Below are 19,757 nucleotides of genomic sequence, written 5' to 3'. Positions count from 1 at the left end.
CTTCCCTGAAAACCCCTGGCTTGGGTTTGAGTGGAGGAAGAAGTAGGTGATCTCAGTTTGAGACAAAGTCAAGGTTGTTTTAGGACGTCAAGTTAGAAATTTCTAGAAGGTTGTGGGAGTAGGGGTCTGCAACTCTGGAAAGATATTTCGGTTGGCAAAAATGATTCGGGAGTCACAGGATAGAGGCAGACATGAGGCGAAGGCATGGGAAGGATAAGGTCTTCCAGGGAGCGGGGGTCAGCAAACAACAGCCCCGTGCGCCAAATCCCACTGCCACCTGTCTTCTTGGAGCTCCGCCATACTCATTCGTCCATGTATTGTTCCTGGCTGCATTTGTGCCCCAGCAGAACTACTGCTCCGAGGAGTTGGGACACAGACCTTGTGGTCTACAAAACCGCCAGTAGTGGCTTTCTGGCCCTTTCCAGAAAGAGTTCGCCTCCCCCTGCTTTAGAATTTGGGAGTGCCAAGGATGGAACTCTAGGCAAGGTGAAACATTTAAGAATGAGCAGAGGAAGTTAAAGCTCATTAAAAAGTGAGAAGGAGCCACCAGTTGTGTAGGCAGAGAACCACTCTGAGCAGGAAAACCTGGAGGCAAAGAGAAAAAAAAACTTTTTTTCGAGAGAGACCATATGAATGACAGTGTCATGTGTTGTGAGAGGTCAAGTGAGGTAAGGATTGAAAAGTGTCAATTGAATTGAGCAACTCCAAGCTCATTAGCAATGTTGGTAGGAATATTTTCAGTGGAGAGGTGGGGCAGAAGCCGGCTCGCGGTGGGCTGAGGAACCAGTGGGAGGCAGGAAGTGGAGACAGGGAGGTATAGTTCTTTCCATCACCTGGCAGCAGCAGGAAGGAGAGAGCAGGAGGGAGCTGACAGACACTTGAGGTTGAGGAGCATTGTGTTCAGGTGGGCAAGCACACCTGACGGAGGGCAAGGGACAGGTGAGAGGGACCAGTGGGAGAGGAGGACTTTGATGGCGATGGAACTGGTGCTCGAGAGGCAGGGGGAGGTGGGAGCGAGGTCCAGCCCTCTTTGTATTCCCACCTTTACCATCTCTGTCAGCACTGGATTCAAGCTCAGTAATTGGTCCCTCAGTCTCCCTGCTTGAGCTCCATCCTGGGCCCTTCTAGCAGTATCCTAGAAGGTTCGCCTCCCCCAGCCCTGCCCGCTTCCTGCTCAGTTAAGGTTCTGCCTCCACTCTGCATTTTGAGGCTTAGCCACTTCCCTTGGCAGGCCCCTCCCATCCTCCTTGCTTGGAGCACACCCTGCCTAGGCCCCTCGCCACCCTCCTCAGGCCCAACCTCTTCAAATACAGTACTCCATTCAAATGTCAGGCCATCACCTAAGTCTTGCCTACCCTGACCCATAATAGATGCTCAGTTCAGTAGTATTTATGAAGTAGAAATGCAAGCAGAAAATCTCGAGTCATTAAAATTTTAAGGCACATTATAAATTTATTATTGAACAAGAAATAGGACTCATTGCTTTGATCCCATAATAAAAACAGTACAAATTCACATAGAACATTTTTCTCATCCACGACACTTTTGGCACAGGGGACTGGATGAACTCTGTTGTGGGAGCTGTCTTGTGCATTGTAGGATGTTTAGAAGCATCTCTGGTTTCCCAGTAGTACCTCTTCCCCCAACTTGTGGCAACTAAAGTGTCTCCAGATATTGCCAAAAATCCTCTATGGGGGGCGCCTGGGTGGCTCATTTGGTTAAGCGACTGCCTTCGGCTCAGGTCATGATCCTGGAGTCCTGCATCGGGCTCCCTGCTCGGCAGGGAGTCTGTTTCTCCCTCTGACCTTCCCCCCCTCTCATGCTCTATCTCATTCTCTCTCTCACATAAATAAATAAAATCTTTAAAAAAAAAAAAAAAGTCCTCTATGGGATATCCTTTTCCCTCCTACTTTGCATTTTTAGTAGTTGGATCCAAGGGAAATTATCCTAAAGATATATCCTTTTTTAAAAATTTTATTTATTTTTTATTTAAATTCAATTCAGTTAATAGTGTATTATTAATTTCAGGGGTAGAATTCAGTGATTCATCAGTTGCATATAACACCTAGTGCTCATTACATCAAGTGCCCTCCTTAGTGCCCATCACCCAGTTACCCCATCCCCCCACCCACTACCCCTCCAGGATCCCTTAGTTTGTTCCCTGTAGTAAAGTGTCTTTTATGGTTTGCCTAAAGATATGTCTTATTCCAGGCAGTAGTAAACGGAAACCACCCATTTTTGACCAGTAAGCAAGCTGCGAAGAGGCTCTGTTTTATTCCATCTAACAATGCATGCAGTTACAAAAATTAAAAGGAATGCTCTGATGTGTGAGCCTATGGTTTTATCACTTGGCTACTGTATGTTAAGACCTTAAAATCTTAATAGGAACCGCATTTCACATGCACATACTTCTCTGTCTTTTTCAAATGAGTTGTTGTTTTCTATTCTTTGATCAGGGGCATTCTGATACAAATGAAGTCAGAATTCTCCCATCACAAATACTCACCTGTTGGAAGGAAACCAGCTTTTTAAAAAAGACCCCATAACTTGTACAAACATGGAGAACTATTACATCGTGTTTCAAATTTTTATTTAAAGTTCGTGAATTCGTGGGAAATGAGCAAAGGAAAGACCTGGTAGACTTTGGAGGGCCGTTTTAAGGAACACTTGAACACACCCAGCTGTAATGTTATGAAAGCTTCCTATTTAATGCGGTAGACTCCAGTCACTCTGCTCCTGGGGCGGGCATCCTCAGTGGTGTGGGTCTGGTTGTGGACATTCTTCGATTCCTGTTCAGTCCAGTTTTCCCACTATAGACATGCGCTAAGTGTACTAATTATTAACCACTGGTGTCCACAGTATAAGGTACGGGTTGCTAATCCTACCTGCAATTATTAGCATGGACTTTCTGGACTTCAGCAAACTGCCTTTACAAAGAAATGCTGCTGAAAAGCCAATTAAAGATTTGTCTTTAGGTATCCAGGCTTTCAAATGATAATCAGTAGACTGCTTAGAACAAGGCTGATTTGCAGTATTACCCTCTGCCCTGCTCTGCATTTTGCTTTTTAACTACAACTTGGTAAACAAGAGCTAATTCTTAACAATAACCTGGAAAGTTAGTGTCGTTCTCTAAGCTGGCATTAGAAATGTTGACTTTAGGGGTGTCGTATTCCTCATATAGCCAGGAGAAAGCAAGGAAGACATGTTAAAAAATAATTTAACTGAGAACACAGTCCTACTTCAGGCTCATTTTATGATGGGGAGAAGAGTATTCTGCACTTGGGAGTGTTTTAGTGGCCTCCCAAAGGTCTGGGTTTTATGGGCTACTCATAATCACTGTGATTTATTGAACACCTACTACATACAAGGCACTTTACATATATTAACTTTGCGTGCTCTCAGAGCACTGTGCATTTTTCATAGTAGCACTTACCACAGTTCTAATCTCCACTTATTTATATGACTAATTTATTAATGTGTGTCTTCCCCATAAGACAGTCACCTCCATGTTGATGGATCTTTATCAGTTTTCGTTTCCCGTTGTTGCCCCAACACTTAGTACAGGGTCTGACACATGTTAGGTACAAAATAAATATTGCTCAGAAGGATGAGTGAGCCCAAATGCAGAATGGTATGGTTTCAGGGAAGGGGAATTGGAAAGATAGACTGGTTGGGTGGCTTGTTGAAACCTTCAGGTTGGCAGAGTGGGAAATCACGTTCAAGTATGTCCAGTCTGGTGGCTGCTCCCTCCCCACCACACTTGCATTCTCAAGCTTTACTGTGCTTGTGAATCACCTGGGGGTGTGTGATCAAAATGCAGATTGTCACTTAGGAGGTCTGAGATGGGTCTGAGAATTTGCATTTGTAATGAGCTCCCTGGTGACAGCCCCCCCCCCCCCAATAGAACCATGCTTTGTGTAGCTGAGGTCAGTCTGGCCCTCAGTTGCAGTGTAAAAGGTTGATAACTTCGTATCTGTTGGAAGCATATGTGGTTCTCTGGAAAGCCTTGCCATGAGACAGAGTACTTGGCCGCCTGTACTGGTCTCCTAAGGAAAGTGCTCTTGAATAAAGGTACTGGCCCCAGCCATCCATCAGTTGGTTATGCATGGGCTGTGAGAATCTAAATTCAGGTATTGAGGATGCTAACGGGCCCTGTTGCTTCCATTATGAAGCTCATACCTTCGTACCAGGCGTTGTTCTTGCTCTAAAGACGTCCAGTTCCCCCACCGCTCACATTGACCACAGAGATGCCAAGGCGTAGCAGCACCTTTTGAAAGTTTCTTTGGGTGTTTAGTTGATGAATGAGTTCTTTGGAGAATCTGAGGTCACCAGACATCTTATGGTTCCACTGTCAACTCTGTAGCCATCCAGTGGCCCCCACACCCAGTGTGGGAAGGGAGGTTGCCATTGACAACCTGCTTTTGGTGCCCACTCTACCTATTCTGGGCACCTCAGGCTCTACCCTTCTTATTGGCATGTCTATGACAGTTTCTTCCTAAATATCCTCTCTGACTCAGCACTTCCTTCTAGCTCTTGGGAAACAGGTACAGAAGTTGGCCTTTTCACTACTCAGAGTAGGGGGTCCAAGGACTAGGTGCTTATCATGACCATCCGACACCACATGGGGGAGCATATCTCTCTTAGAAGGGGGTCTGTCCGTCAGAGTTGTGACTACTTATCACTGAGCAGGCTGATACGCAGCCCCATCTGTACTTGGTCACCAGTCTCTGGCTGTTTGAGTTTCTGAGCTGACCCTTGCTAACTGTAGGATGATACCTGCATCCTTCCCGTAAGGCTGACTTACTGTCTGTTCTTTGCAGCCATTCACACCAAATCTGTTCTTAAGCTTGGTGCCTGGTTGGAGCCCACCCTTCGTTCATCATGTAACATAATGTCACCATTCTTGTGTGTATGCCAAGACATGAAGATTTGTATATGTTGTGTTCTAATTGTGTAGTAGGAAAAATTAAAGGGGCACTTTTAAAAAAGATCTATTGTAGCTCTGTATGTTGAAAAACTCTTTCAAATACGCTTTCCTTTATAGTATTCGGCTGTGCTAAATGTTCATGAAGGGTGGTTTAATGAGATGAGGACTTACAAGCCAAGGGCATCATTATATTATTGAAATAATACTGAAAGTAAATTGGTAGATACCTGTAGTTTGTCCTGAAGTCACTTATTTGAAGAGCTTGCTTTAGTTCTCTTTGCATGGACAGACAAGGCCCAGGAATTACAGATGATGAATAAGGAACATACCACTGATGGAATTTCCTTAAAGCACACGATGCGTTTTCACATCTTTTCTATCTTTGTACATTAGGTTTTCTCCCTTTCGTTGATATTTTTCATTTGTTTGGGAATGTCATTTTGCTTTTAGCTCTGTAAACGATATATATGCCTATGCCTTTGGATTAATCAGCCTCCCAAACGTAATGATTAAAGGGTACAGATGTGTACAAAAGACAGCTTACATCTCACTTTTCTTTTATATATTTAAATCATTCCCATTTTGCAATACCTTAGCATCGTGGTCATTGTTCCCATAAAAAATACTGTATTTTGTGAAATGATACAATTATGAGGCATTTCCCATTATGTAGACACCATGTCTTTAAATTATAGCAATTTCTTAAGATTTTAAGGCAAAATGAGCTCTTAGAAGTGTGATTAATAGCAGGGAATGAGGCTAATGCTGGGTCATTGGTGGCACACCATTACAAAAAATGTTGGACTAATAAAAGCATCCATCTTTTTGACCAGTAAAGCATTTGAATGATATGCTTATAGTTTTTATCCTATAGTAGTTCCTTGGTACTGAGTAAACTCTGAACTTACGTGGTAGAAAGGCAGCTGTATGTAAGTGGCCATGGATCTGATCCTTGACGGTGTGAGAAAAGGCAGTCCTGTGAGGGAGGCTGATGTTGGAGCTGCCAGTCCGATTTTTATTCTGTCTTCTACAAGCTTAATACCCATGGCGCCGGAGCCCTCTTGTTTTGGGGGCCAAGAATAGAGAGTCTGGTCCGTTGAGTATTTATTTCTCTGCCAGCATGTGTGTACACAGTAGGCTCTCATCATTAGGAATGCCATGCTCTGGAGTCAGGGATATAATCTGGTCCTCAGAGGGGTCTCTTAAAGCCTCCTCTTGCCCAGTTCCCTAGTACGGAAGCTTGCACCACTCACTGGTGTGTTGGAAGAGGATTTTTTAGGTGGTTCATAAATCATTCACCAGTTCTCATTATTGCGATTTGATGTTGAAGCAATTCCATTTTCAGTCTGTTTTAATCCTTCCGATAAAGCCAAGGAGAAAGTTTCCATTTGGTACTAGTATGTCTTTAATCTCTCTCTTCCAGTTGTAAGCTCATTATTTAACAAAGAAAGAACATGGCTCCCGCTCAGAGCCTTTGTGGACAGCAGGATCTAGCTAGAATTTAATAACATTGGTTGGGTTGTATTACATTTATTATGAAGTCTTTCTCTTCTATAAAGGGATACACACTGGCTTTCCATTTGACGAAATGATACAAAGTTTCCTTTGCAATAGATTTATATGTTTGTCAAAAGTGAACACATTTTAAAAATAGCATTGGTGGAGGTATAGAGAGAGATGGCAGAAATCCTGAACATGAAAGTCGAAATGAATGCTCGAGCCTCAGAAGCTGGTCCACTCAGGTGCCATGATCACTCTGAGAATCTCAGAATTTGTAAGATTTCCATCCCAGAGAAGATACGTGGCAAGAACAAGTCAGTCCTTCCCACTCGCGGATCCACCCAGAGCTTCCTTGGGACTGTTTTCAGTTTTTGAAAGAGTTGATCAAACAGGTTATTTAAAAGATTTCTTAGTCAATGGATTCTTTCACTTATAATTATTTTTATATTTTGCAAATAAGGCTTATAACATGGGGTCTTTGGGGAACAAAATAAGTAACCTGGGCACTTGCATATAAAATTGAAGGTGGATTAGGATATTTACCACCTCAGGTGAGGCAGAGGGAAAAGGCACATTATTTATCCTGTTCTTAGTAAGGAATCAGTAGAACCATTTTTGAATACAGACACGTCTTCATTGGGGTAACGATCATGTGCCTAGGTTTAGCTTGAGTTTGAAAACTCCAGGGCTCAGTTATGATTGGCCTTTATCAAGGGAAATGGTTTCAACTCTTTGGATTACCTTTTAGAATGGTAAACTCTATAATCCTTCACTGATAGTCTAGCTCATTCAGGCTTTAGGAAAAGAAAAATGAAAGTCAGGAGAACTCCCGGAAAAGACTGGAAGGGCGGATAGTGGGTAAGGAAGATGGGGAGTAAGAACAGCGGGTCACAGATTCTGCTTTTACTTCTTCATTTCTTTCTTTCTGGAGTTCCACTGGAGCATCAGATGAGACACTTCACTTTTCTTTGTCTCCTGTTCATCAGCCGCATGCATACGCGTGGAATTTGAGAACGTTCGGTTCCCAGAGCGTTTGAGGAAGTCTCAATGTTAGCTGCCCCTGCAGCCCGATCTGCAGCATCATTCAGAGTGGAACAAGGCTGGGTTTCCTTCTCTCGGGTAGTGGAACAGCTCGAGACCTTGAGGGCTTCCTAGGGCAGAAAAGGTAGATGTCCCACGGTCCCTTCCTCGTGTCCCTACAGTGGTAGCAGGTCCATGAGCCTGAGAAAGTCTCTCTTGCTAGGGCACGGGGCGCTCACTGGGCATTTCTTCTCCAGTCTTTGTTGAGGTTTTAGGGGCCGCGTTGGTTTGGGGAAAGGAGACTGTCCACAGAGAGGGACTTGGGAAACAAACCACAGCACAACAAAATGAAAACACAAAAGAAAATGCTCTTGTGATGTTGTGATGTTGGGGTTGCAGAACAAAGATTAGATTATAGAAGGAGGAGACAGGAACAAGAGCAACTAGAGAAGGTTAAGAAGTTCATAGCGGAACCGGGGTGGGCATCAGGGGTGCGTGAAGGGACCACTAAAATTTTGTTACATTTGTTAGAGATGGAAATTCCAGTAATCCGAAGGTTACTAATGTCATTGCCACAATCCTCTGAGATATATCTTTAGTTGTGTTTTTTTTTTTTTAATTTCATTTTCTCATTTTCAAATTTTGCTTTGGATATCCAGCAGTGTTTTACTGTACTTTGGACTAACATAATACAGAATTTTTAAAAATTAATTAACTGATAATAAATGTAAGATATAAATTACCAAACTGGTTTTCCCTGTTTTGCTTATTAAATATTAAGTAATGGAGAGATGTCATTCACACGTATCACAATTAAATAGTGTAGTAATGTTAATCTGTTGATAGATTAAAAATAATGCTTTAATTGCCAATCGTACACCTAAATACAGTATCTCTGATAAAACATGAGAGCTTTCTTATAATATACAGCAAGCTGTTTAACACACATGAAGCGAATTTTTGAAGATGAAACATTTCTTTATAACACTTCTGTTAGTGGAGACATTGAACTTATTCACTCTTCGAAGACCTCCGATTTCTTTGATAAGCTGACACACTGAACTCCTGAGTGGTTCTATGTAGCATCAGCTGATTAATTTATTTATGTCTTGTTTTTTTAAGGGCAAAATCATACCCAGATATAGTTTGATTTTTGCAGCATCCTTGAGAAACACATCTATTTGTGTGTGGACCCCGGGTACTTAAAGGTATCTTGGAACAAGAAACTGGGCAAGAAGGAACATTAGGGCCCTCCTTCTAGATAAAACATTCAAGATCCGAATTGATGTTTGACCCATACGTTTCATTGATAAAAGAAGAAGAGCCCAGGAAATGAATGTATAGTTACTCAAGCATGAAAACATTCCAGTCTTTTAAAGCTGTGACCAAATTCAATCGTTAGTAGTTTAAACCATGTGGATGCTTTATTTTTATCTACAAGGCAGGAAGTAAAAAGGCGTTGGCTGAGCTCTGTTTGCTTCATCTGGGGGTGACCTCTTTTTTCTTAAAGGGGGCCATCATTTTTTTTTTTTTCCGAGTAACATTGCCAGTAAAGAGTTAACCGGATTTCACTTGATTCGCTCTGGCTTATATGATGATGACTAATGCGAGGTTGGTAACAGCAAATTGTTGTTTATAAGCAAACATGGCATTGTGCAAACAAGCAGGCCTGGTCTCCAACTGGTTTGATTTCATGGTGGTCAGCAGCTGATCTGTGTAACATACAACCTTTCTGCCTCTCTAAATGTCAGAAGAATGACTGTTTGTTTATCTTGCCTTCTTTGCAGCTGTTTACTCTGTAATGCATTTACCTCGACCTTGATTCCCGAAGAGTGGCCCCTTTCTCCTCCCTAGCCCTGTTTACACTAGTCCTGCCCCTGGTGTCACCTATGAAATCTGTTGATTATTCCACCTGGTTAATGTTAAATTGCTCTTGTAAGATGATGTGTTTGTTCATAAACACAAATGCTGGGCCCCTTGTTTACTGTACCCATGGCAGCAATCGTTATTAAACAAATATTGCTTTGTTTGCGGGGTGCGAGCAGCAGTTTATCCTGCAAGGTCTGTTTAAAAAACACACACACATTAAAAAAAAAAAACAAAAACTTAAATACTAGAATTTTGATAAAGAAAGAAAAAGGGGAACTTGTCCCTGGAATGTGGTTGAAACAGACTTAGGTTTGCTTTTCTTATCTTTTGCTTGGATGAAGGGGCTGGAGAGATTAGCAAGTTGTTTGGTTTTTCTAAGAGATTTCCTTAGTGTAATGATATCTATGCAGTTGTTTGCTTTTTTCAGAAGGGAGAGAGCTCTCCTGAAAGGCCACTAGCTTAGTAATAGAACATCAGATGGCTAGAAAACTCTTTGTGGAGCAAACAAGGACTTAGAAGGTGTAGGAGAAAAAGTCTAGTGCTATGAACAAGGCAGTCACCTTCAAAAGGTACAATCCTTGGATTTTATATTATTGTGTGTGTGCATTGTGTGTTGTTGTGTGGGCTCCATATGATCCTGTGTGATGGGTGTACTCGCTCAAGTTTGAAAAGGGAAGATTAACTTTGAGTTTAATGTATTGTGAATAAATTCTCTGTGAATGAACGGAGACATCCTAACTGGGAAGAAACCATACAGTTAATATACGTGATACGTTTTTACAAGCTAGTATTTTAATTCTTACCTGTTATGGTCACCTGTCTCGTTTTAAAATGAGTTTTATGCATTGTATCCTTTCTAGTTAAGGAGACATTGTGTCTCTTTGTTCAGCTTGATGTGTGTGACTCCTGTCCCTTGGTCACTGGGAGTCACATTAGATAAGACCAAACATCAGCCTGTCCTTTGTCATGTTTTGCAAACAGCAGAGAAAACAGCTTACATCATCTTTGTTTTTTGTTGTTTTTTTTTTAATTATTGTTTGTTGCTGTTTCTGAATTTGTGTTGTGTTTCAATACTAGGCAGGGCCTGCTAGCATTTGCTGTAAATTACAAGGATAAAATACAGACTGGGGTGAGGGTGGAAGCCGGGGTGGGGGTGGAAGCCGGGGTCATGACCTTCAACAAATTGTGGTCTTTTATATCGAGAGAAAGCCGGTTAATCTATCTGTGAGAGCAACTTTGCCGGGGGGGTGGGGGGGGGTGGGGGGGGTGGATACATATATGCATACCGAAGTTTTTGAAGGATAAAATTAAATAATTGTGCGTTTCACACAATGGAGACATGCCTGCACTGACTTCTGATGGCCTGCATTCACTGAGCTGCCATGATGCTCTGAACATATTGTTCGCTTTGGCCACTAGAGCGGTGAGGGGCTGGAGGCAAAAGCAGGAGGTGCGTGAAGTGTGTCACCGTGCACGCCAGCCACTAATTGATATTAGGAACCTGGCCCCATGTATATGAAACTATATAATATGTGGAAATGGAAAAAAAAATTCTGACCTGCTTGTTGGTCGCTTTATTCCACCAGGCTATTTGTGACAATTCAGCCGTTTGAATGTTCAAATGATTCAAGTTTGGCAGGCCTTGTTAATTCTCAAACTTCAACTCTGTTGTGTTCTGTAAAATGCATTTTAATTAAGCTCCCTAGAACACCTGGCCCTGTCATACCCTAAGCTGCAGAGGCTTCCTTGTAGCAAAGCAAACAGCCTAGCACAGGATTGGCAAAGCTCCTTTTTGGTCTCTGTTTAATTATTTGAGCTCGTCTGGATTAATATGCCAGGGAGTGGGTATGCGTTCTCCTTTGTACTTCTGTTTCCTAGAGCAGCTTCCTTCTAACTTCCAGAGTTTGCACACAGTTGCTATGATTCCAGCGCTTAAACTCCTGTCCACTGGGAAGGAAGGAAAACAAGACCAACAACAGTAGCCGAAATTCTGAAAATATAGTCATTTGTAACTTTTAAGGGGGTGGGTGTTTTTATCTGCCCTTACTGATGACTTACGAAGACCGTGGAAGTTTGATGAAGACAGGCTGTTAGCGTGAGACACGCACATTTCCTCTGAACAACCTTGCTGCCTCGGGGTTGGAATTCGGGAATTCTTTCTCTTTGGAAATGTAAAATCTCTTGTCTTTACGATGAAAGCCTGGTAGAGAAGGGAAATCATGTTTTTATTAGGAACATTATTTTATTACCACCCTATTCCTCTCTGTTGTGAGTCATGCATTACAGGGAAAGTTAAACATCCTGCTCTCTACCTTTTTCCATTCCAGCTGAACTGAATGTTAACTGTTGACCATGGATTTGGGTAGAGTTTTTCACTGATTGATTATCTCTAAATTTTCAATGATTGGGACAGTCCTACTTCTGTTATGACTTAAAATGAATTAATGGCTTAGGTTAGTTTTTCAGTTTCAGAAATCCAAAATGATTAGTCCTTCCAAAGGAAGTACAAGACATAGAGTATTTTAAAAGTAGGAACATCGGGCGCCTGGGTGGCTCAGTTGGTTGGGTGACTTCCTTCCGCTCAGGTCATGATCCTGGAGTCCCAGGATCGAGTCCCGCATCGGGCTCCCTGCTCGGCAGGGAGTCGGCTTCTCCCTCTGACCCTCCCCCCTCTCATTTGCTCTCTCTCTCTCTCTCTCTCTCTCTCATTCTCTCTCTCAAATAAATAAATAAAATCTTAAAAAAAAAAAAAAAGTAGGAACATCAAGGTGGTGGCCAGCACAAGCCCTTGATCTCATTTGATTGAGAGGTTGGACTTGGACTTTCCTATCATTTAATCATTTAGCTAAAAATTCAGCAATTATATATTGAGTTCCTACTACAGTAGTCCCCCATAGCCACGGTTTTGCTTTGTGGATCAGTTACCCGTGGTCTTCCAGGGTTGGGAAGCAGATGATCCTCCTTCCAAGGTATTGTCGGGAGGCTGTGTCACAACGCCTGTGTAATTCACGTCACTTAAGCTCATTACGTAGACATTTTATCCTCTCAAGTCATCACAAGAAGAAGGGTGAGTATGGTATAATAAGATATTGTGAGAGAGGGAGAGAGATCACATTCACATACTTGTATTACACTAGATTATAGTAATTATTCTAGTTTATCATTATTGTTAATCTCTTGCTGTGCCTAATTTAGGAGTTAAATTTTACCATAGGTATGTATGTATGTATAGAAAAGAACATAGTTCGGCGCCTGGGAGATTCAGTCGGTTAAGTGTCTGCCTTCGGCTCAGGTCATTATCCCAGGGTCCTGGGATCGAGCCCCGCATTGGGCTCCCTGCTCGGCGGGAAGCCTGCTTCTCCCTCTCCCTCTGCCGCTCTCCCTGCTCATTCCCTCCCCTACTCTGTCTTTCTCTCTCAAATAAATAAATATCTTGAAAAAAAATTTAAAAACATATGTAAAAAAAGAAGAGAACATAGTGTATGTAGGGTTCAGTACTACCTGCAAATTCAGGCATCAGCTGGGGGGTCTCAGAACATATTCCCCCATGAATAAGGGGAGCTACTGTATGTGCAAGGTGTGCCTGAAAGTAAAGTTCAAAATAAAGGGTTTTGTTTTTGTTTTTGTTTTTTTTGTCACTAAAGAAATGGAGTTGGAAGGCCGGCCAGGAAGGAGATCATTTTACTCTGAATGCCTCTTTATCCCTTTACTTGATAGAGAGTACTTCTAGGTTGATTGATAAATACAAACTAGTTCCTAGTTCTTTTTTCTCCTCCTTTGAACTATAAAGGTAAGAGAGCTACCGTATTACATTATTAACAACGAACCTAATTATCCTCACAGACTTCTTGCCGACTGAGAATTCTTTGCTTCACTGAGCACCGTAGCTGTAGGTTCTCCCCCTCTAGCTGTCTGAGGTGCATCCAGGATATCCTCGCCTGTACCCATTCCTTTCCAGCCCCAAGCCCTGCATTTCCTGCAGGAGTAGCTCCCTGAGGACACATGTAACAAGGCTTTCCATCAGGAGTGCTCCTAGAGCTGGTTCTTTCTCTGTTGAGAGGCCCAGCCCGACACTTCCACGATATCCTCAACCTCTACTGACCTAAGATTTGGGAAGATTGCAGTTTTGCCCTTCTCTCCCATATGGCTATTTAAGTAGCCTTTAAAAACATATTTTTGACTATTTCCTTGCTCCTGAACTTTTTTTTCCTAAGTGCTAAATAAAATTCCAGATTTTTAAAGATAGAGCTAGATATCTACAGTGCACGATAAAGTTGATAATACATGAATCATTTTTAACAACAGGTAATATGCATAATTTATGGTGTTACAGTGCTATCTTTTTGATATTTATGATGGATAATGCTCAGTTTTTGCCCTCATGTTACTGCTTTAAATTATACCACAAGAAAATTAATGAGAAAGTAGATTTATGGGTTTCATTTGTTTGTCAATTCGGAAATTAATTGGGTGTTAATTTTAGCCGTCCCTCATCAGACCAGGACTTCAGTATGTGTGCATTACTTTGCATTCATTGTAGCTTACCTTCCATTTACTGTGGGTCACTAGCTTTGCATACATTAAAATAGCCCTCCGGCTCATTCCCTTGATTACTTTTTGAACTGCCACGCATTAGAAAATTTACGCCTTTCTGTTATAATTATGAAAATTTGGTATTGGAAGATGGTGCCTTCATAACACAGTCAGCACACCGACTTCTCTTCCTAAACTTGGCCCTTGAATGGTTGTTCCATGGAATGGGACCCCTGCCATTGCGAGCAGTGGATAGGCAGACAGTGGTGTTTGAAGGGTTCATTCACAACTTGTGGGAGTGATCTCAGATGTGAAAATAATCAACTGGTGTTACTTTGTTTTTCTTGTTGAATTCTTCCTCCTCCCTTTTTTATTCACTGAGAGTATGCTATGAAATCCCCACTTAGTGGCAATGATTCTGCATCTTGGGGCCACCTGGGGCCCTTCCATGCTGCCCTTTCTTCACCTGCTTCCTTAACCCCTCAGTTTCACTTGTAATCCCTCCACCAGCCCTCCTTCTTGTCTCTGCCCCCTACTCTAGTCCATCTTGCCAGGTGAAGGGTGAACACTTGCAAAAGCACGTGCGACGTGCTAGGAAACGCGAAGTCTCCATTGTCAAAGCCAGACTTTCTTCAGGGATGCTTTCTGTTCCTGAGTCCCTGTTGTGAATGGGAGGAACTCCTGCAAGAAGATGGAGAGTAAGGCGCTGGGTTAGTGTCCTGTGCCACCCTGCTGGTTGCCTGCCGGCAGGGAAGAATCCCCTTAGCTGCACTTTGCTCCTTAGAACTCCTTTATGTGTATTATGTTGTCAGGTAGACCTTCTGCACGTTTAAAGGGAAACCGTTCATTTATCTGATGAAACCCAGAAGTAAATGTATGCTTTATGTCTTAATACACACAAGCTTTTCTTCTTTCCTGAATCGCATGAACTTGATCAATGTGGACTTTGAATTATCATGATGCGATGAGCCCTTCTTTAGAACTAGAGCTAGCCTGACTCCCACCTTTATTCTTATCCTGTCTACAAACTCTGCACGGAGTCTAACGGATGATGAAGTGCGCCTCTTGTTCAGTAATTCCAAAATATGGAAATTCACAGGGTCTCTCCATTCTTAGAGTTGCTGTCTTCCTCCTTCCCTCCTCGATGCTCTGTCCTTCCCTCCCAACCTTACTCCTTCCCCTTCTCTGTCCCTCCCTTCCCTACCTCCTTCCTTTCTTCTTTTCTTCCCCCCACCTCGCCCCCTCCCCCCCCTTTTTTTAACACCCCAAGAGCTTCTGTTATCTCTTCAGAATGCCTTCCATTTTCCTTCTTTCCTGGCACTGGATGAACAATGAGAAAGAGGATCTTTGCTTTGGGATGGGGGAGGACCGTATCATCACCGTCATCATTTTCCTACAAGTGATTTCGCCATTAACTTCTCTTCTCTTCTCCCCATAGAAGTAGAAATATATTTTACAAAACTATGTTTAGTTTAATTTACACATCCTTTCATGAACAGACCAAGTTCTTTAAGGGCATTTATTCTGCTTCATATAAATAATTGATCAGCCAAGTTAATTTACTTCTGCCTGACTTGGTCAACCTTAATTAACTGCCCTGGAATCAAGACTGAACTTTTTGTTAGCTTAAAATCTTTCACAAGCATGATAACAAGGGCTTTATTTTCCTTAAATTTTCAGCATCAACACTGTAACCAAGGAAATAATCATAATAATAAAGCATTGCTTTAATTTACTATAAATACATTGGCCTGGACATTATGAATTTTCCAGAATACTTCCAGAGTACGCTCTGTTGGCAACGATAATAAATAAGCATGCTAAACTCAGTTGTTATCCTTTTCTACAAGTTCCTTCAGCACAAAAATCGATCTTTTGAAATCAGTAGCTCTGTCATGTTTCCAAGCAAGACGAGAAGTGGGCCATTTTGGCTTCCTTCAGCTTTCTGACATCCATGCGATCACAGCCTCAGCCTTTGCAGGGTTGTGTTGAATGGATCATATGTGACTTAAACAGGCCCAGCTCATTCGGAGAAGCCATGCAGGAAGCCAGAGGAAGATTTGTCTTTGTTTCCAGAGGGCTTGTTAGTGGGGAGGGGTGGTCATGTCCACCTGGTGCCATGCCTCCATATTCGCGCACTCGGGGTGATTGCGTATCGTTTCTTGCTCTCGATTTGCCATGGAGCAGAGCCGTTCATTGGTTATAAGGAGTCCCAGAGGGAAGCGGAGCTTATACAAACTGAGTGACTATGACAAGCTCCCTCTAAGAAAAGAAGTTACAGTGTTCGGTGTCAGAAAATGCACATGCCTCTTGTATACACTGACCTGCTTTGAGATGATTCCCAAATTGTAAAACTCAATAGAAAAAGACAAATAGAGGTGTTTGCTAAAGAATGCTGACACTTCCATCTTTGTATTTTAGCTGCTTTTATTTGTCCACCTGCCACCTTGGTACTGTCTTCCCTGGAATTGCTTAGTTTTCTTTTCATTCATTTACTCATGCACCCCCTTGCCCAGGACTTTGCAAATGGGAACTTTCCTGCCATTCATTGAATGGGCAAGTTCATGTCTGAAACAGGAAGTGATTATGGCTGTATCTATTCCTTCACCTGCTGAGTTTTGGTTTTCTTATCTGTAAAATGGGGATAGATTTCACCTGCCTCTTCTCCCTGATGGACTTGTTATGAGTTTAAAAAGTACCTCAGAGAGTCTTGTAGTTTGTGAAGTGTTGTACAGACATAAAGGCTTATTAAATGGCTTGGAACATTCCATAGAAAGAAATATTGCCAGCCCAGATATTGTTAGAAATGTTCTTAGACATCGACACTCCTAATTTTTCACATGTGCTTTTCAAAAAGCTGTTTTCTCCTGATTGGTGTGGGAGATTATGGGAAATTTTAAATCTTGCAACCTACATACTACTGTTAGCACTTGACTAATTAAGGACATCCTCAGACCAAAATAATCCTTTATGCAATTTCGGTCCCAATGCCTGCACTCTCACAGACCCGATTCGCAAGCCAAGCTGCTTGGCGAGATGCCTGCAAAACTTCTCCTGGAGGACTTGGCAGCCTTCTTGGAACTGCGTAGAGCAAAACCTTCTCATCAAATTGTGGATTGGAGATTGTCCTTACTCCACCCACCACCACGGTGTCAAACCCAGGAAACAGAAGCGGGGCATCTCTTAGACACCTGTTCTGAGGTCAGGCGTCCCAGTGGTCACGGGGTGTGAAAAGCAGCCTTCTTCCCTATAGCTCTGAGGACACGGTATCTGGCTAACTATGCCCCCTTCTGAGGGCAGGTATGGATTTCATGTGTAAGCCATGTTTTTGTCTTTTGCGGGTCCATTCACTGATGTGGGTAGGTTTTCCAGAAAGTTAAAAAGAAAATGTTTTTGTTTTTTCTTTAGGTATGCTTGTGACATACCCTAAGAATTCAATGAGTTTCCTTGTTAACTACTCTAGGACAACCATTCTCTCCCTCAAATACCTAAACACCATCTTTTCCTTCATTTCTATACAAATGGGCAGGTTTATGAAACAGAAACTGAAACATTGGGGGGGGAACCCTCAATTTCACAAAATTGAAACAAGGTACTTGTATTGCCTGGTTCTTCTATCTTAGAGAAAGTTTTAGTTGTATTTTTGATGGGTTTTATGCTCTGCGGACAGTAAGGATATAAAGGCGGTTTTTAAAGGACTCTAACTACTGGAAAGTCCGATCTCAAGAGAAGAGAGTGAATCAGCTGTTGCTTCTGAATTTGTTTCCCACCTGTCAACAAAAAATGCCATTCTTAATCCCCTTCAGAATTGGATTAACTTTAAAAAATAAGTCTTCTGGGTTTATAAAGTTTGTACTCAAGTTGGATCATACAGCGCACTGAAAGGAAATGAAGAAAGATGTGAATTTTTCTGCTTTTAATTTTCCATTAGGCTTTTGTGGAAGTTGGTAGAAAAGGGATTTAAACCAACTTCTGGCAGGAGGACGGCCTCCTCTAAAGAGGAGGTCCCAAGGGTTTCAGTTTCCCTGTTGTCACATATTTCATGAGTGGGGGAGAAATCTGTAGTGCACGCTGTGCCTATCTTTACACGATGCAAAAATACTTGTTATAAGTTTTCAGCCCTTTTATCCGAGATCAGTGTTTCACGTTAAAGTTTTTTTTTTTTTTAAGATTTTATTTATTTATTTGACAGAGAGAGAGAGAGAGAGAACACAAGGCGGGGGGTGCTGCAGAGGGAGAGGGAGAAGCAGGCTCCCTGCCGAGCAGGGAGTCTGACGTGGGGCTCGATCCCAGGACCCTGAGATCATAACCTGAGCCAAAGGCAGGCGCTCAAGCGACTGAGCCACCCAGGTGCCCCTCACATTAAAGTTTTAACATTCAGACATTTCTCAGCTTTGATATTGGAACTGTCAAGTCCTTTAGTGACTATTGTTTTTCCTGTTCAAAGTCCTCGTCTGTGAATTTGGAGTATGACCCTGCCATTTCATTGTTTGCTCCTTACTGCACCTCAACTGGAAGAAAATACATGGTTAAGAACTTTGACATCCGACTGAACTTGTTCAAATCCTGATTGCACCATTACTAGTGATTTATGCTGGGCAACTTAAAATGGTCCTCATGGAGCCCTAGTTTTCCCATCTGCATACTGGAGATACCAGTGGCATTCACAGCTAAACTGGTGGATATACATAAATCACCTGCAGGTGGGCTCAGCACAGCACTGGTAATCAATACATGGTAACATTTGGTATTAGTAAATATTATCTATCTTTTGTCATAATCAGACACCTTTACTGAGAGCTGAATTGGCTCCGTAGGGTAATGGTTTTGTACCTAGAGAGTAGCTGGGCAGAATGTGAAATATATTTACACGTATGTAGGTGATATCCTTCAGCTGCTCATCTTGCACTATACATACAGACATACATATTATATACCTACTGTATACACATACACACACATATTTTTTTTTATTAGACATTTCATATTTTCACATTCAGACCTTTTCTTTGGTCTGCCTAAGGCCTGATTTTTCTTCAAAATAAATATAAGGTGTCCCAGACCTTTCAGGCCTTAAACCAAACTAGAGGTTAGTAATCCAGCATGAGAAAATCCCCTGAAGAGGATTTCCTAGGGAAGTTTTAACCCTAGGACGAAGATCAGAATCTGAATTTTCTCAGCTCCTGAAAAGTGGGGATTTTTTTTCCTCTCTAAATGTGGCCGATCTTATTGGAATGGCCAATTTTGAAGACTTTTCAGTACCTGAATGATTCTGGGGAGTATGAATCTTTAAATGCTCTTCACTTTTTGACCTCAGGGGCCCCTCCTGGTGGTGTGTGTCATGTCTTGATAGAGTGGAGTTGGAGACTTTCCCTCTAGGAGTGTACCACCCCCACGCAGAGCCTGCACACACTAAAATTTAATGTTACACCTAATATGCCACACACAGCGACTTACTGGTTTTTGAGCAAAACATCCAGACACAATCCACAGAAATTTAACCATAAATCCTGAGTTCCCCCGAAAGTTTGTTGTTTTTTTCCTCCCAAGGGGAAACAGCCTATTGAAAGGACCACTGCTAAACCTTGAGGCTGGACCGGTCCCTCTGTCCTCCGACACTAGGGGACTAGCCCACGACCCAGGGCCAAAAGCGATCGTGAGAGAAAAGGACAACTGCTTACAGTTTGGCAACACGGACGGCAGGGCCCTGGCTCCTTCTGTCCAACAACTGTTTTAACAGCTGCTTTTTTCTCTCTCTCCCCCGCTCCCTCCTGAAAATCCCTCTCTCAGGTTTTTGAGTCATGATGCAAGAATCTGGGACTGAGACAAAAAGTAACGGTTCAGCCATCCAGAACGGGTCGAGCGGCAGCAACCATTTGCTCCAGTGTGCCAGTCTTCGCGAGGGGCG

The 19,757-nt window shown here is 42.4% G+C and overlaps 1 protein-coding gene across 1 annotated transcript in view; it reads left to right on the top strand.

Annotated features, from left to right (window-relative positions):
• Positions 1–19,757, top strand: part of EIF4E3 (eukaryotic translation initiation factor 4E family member 3) — a 485,705-nt gene extending 465,948 nt beyond the window's left edge. The window contains exon 11 of the transcript XR_014145501.1: positions 19,640–19,757. The gene's annotated coding sequence lies outside the window, so the exon portion shown is untranslated. The remainder of the gene's footprint in view (positions 1–19,639) is intronic.

Source organism: Leptonychotes weddellii, chromosome 1, assembly GCF_054177405.1.
Source record: "Leptonychotes weddellii isolate Sample4059 chromosome 1, ASM5417740v2, whole genome shotgun sequence".
Lineage (NCBI taxonomy): Eukaryota > Metazoa > Chordata > Mammalia > Carnivora > Phocidae > Leptonychotes > Leptonychotes weddellii.
This window is presented reverse-complemented; position numbering and strand designations above follow the sequence as displayed.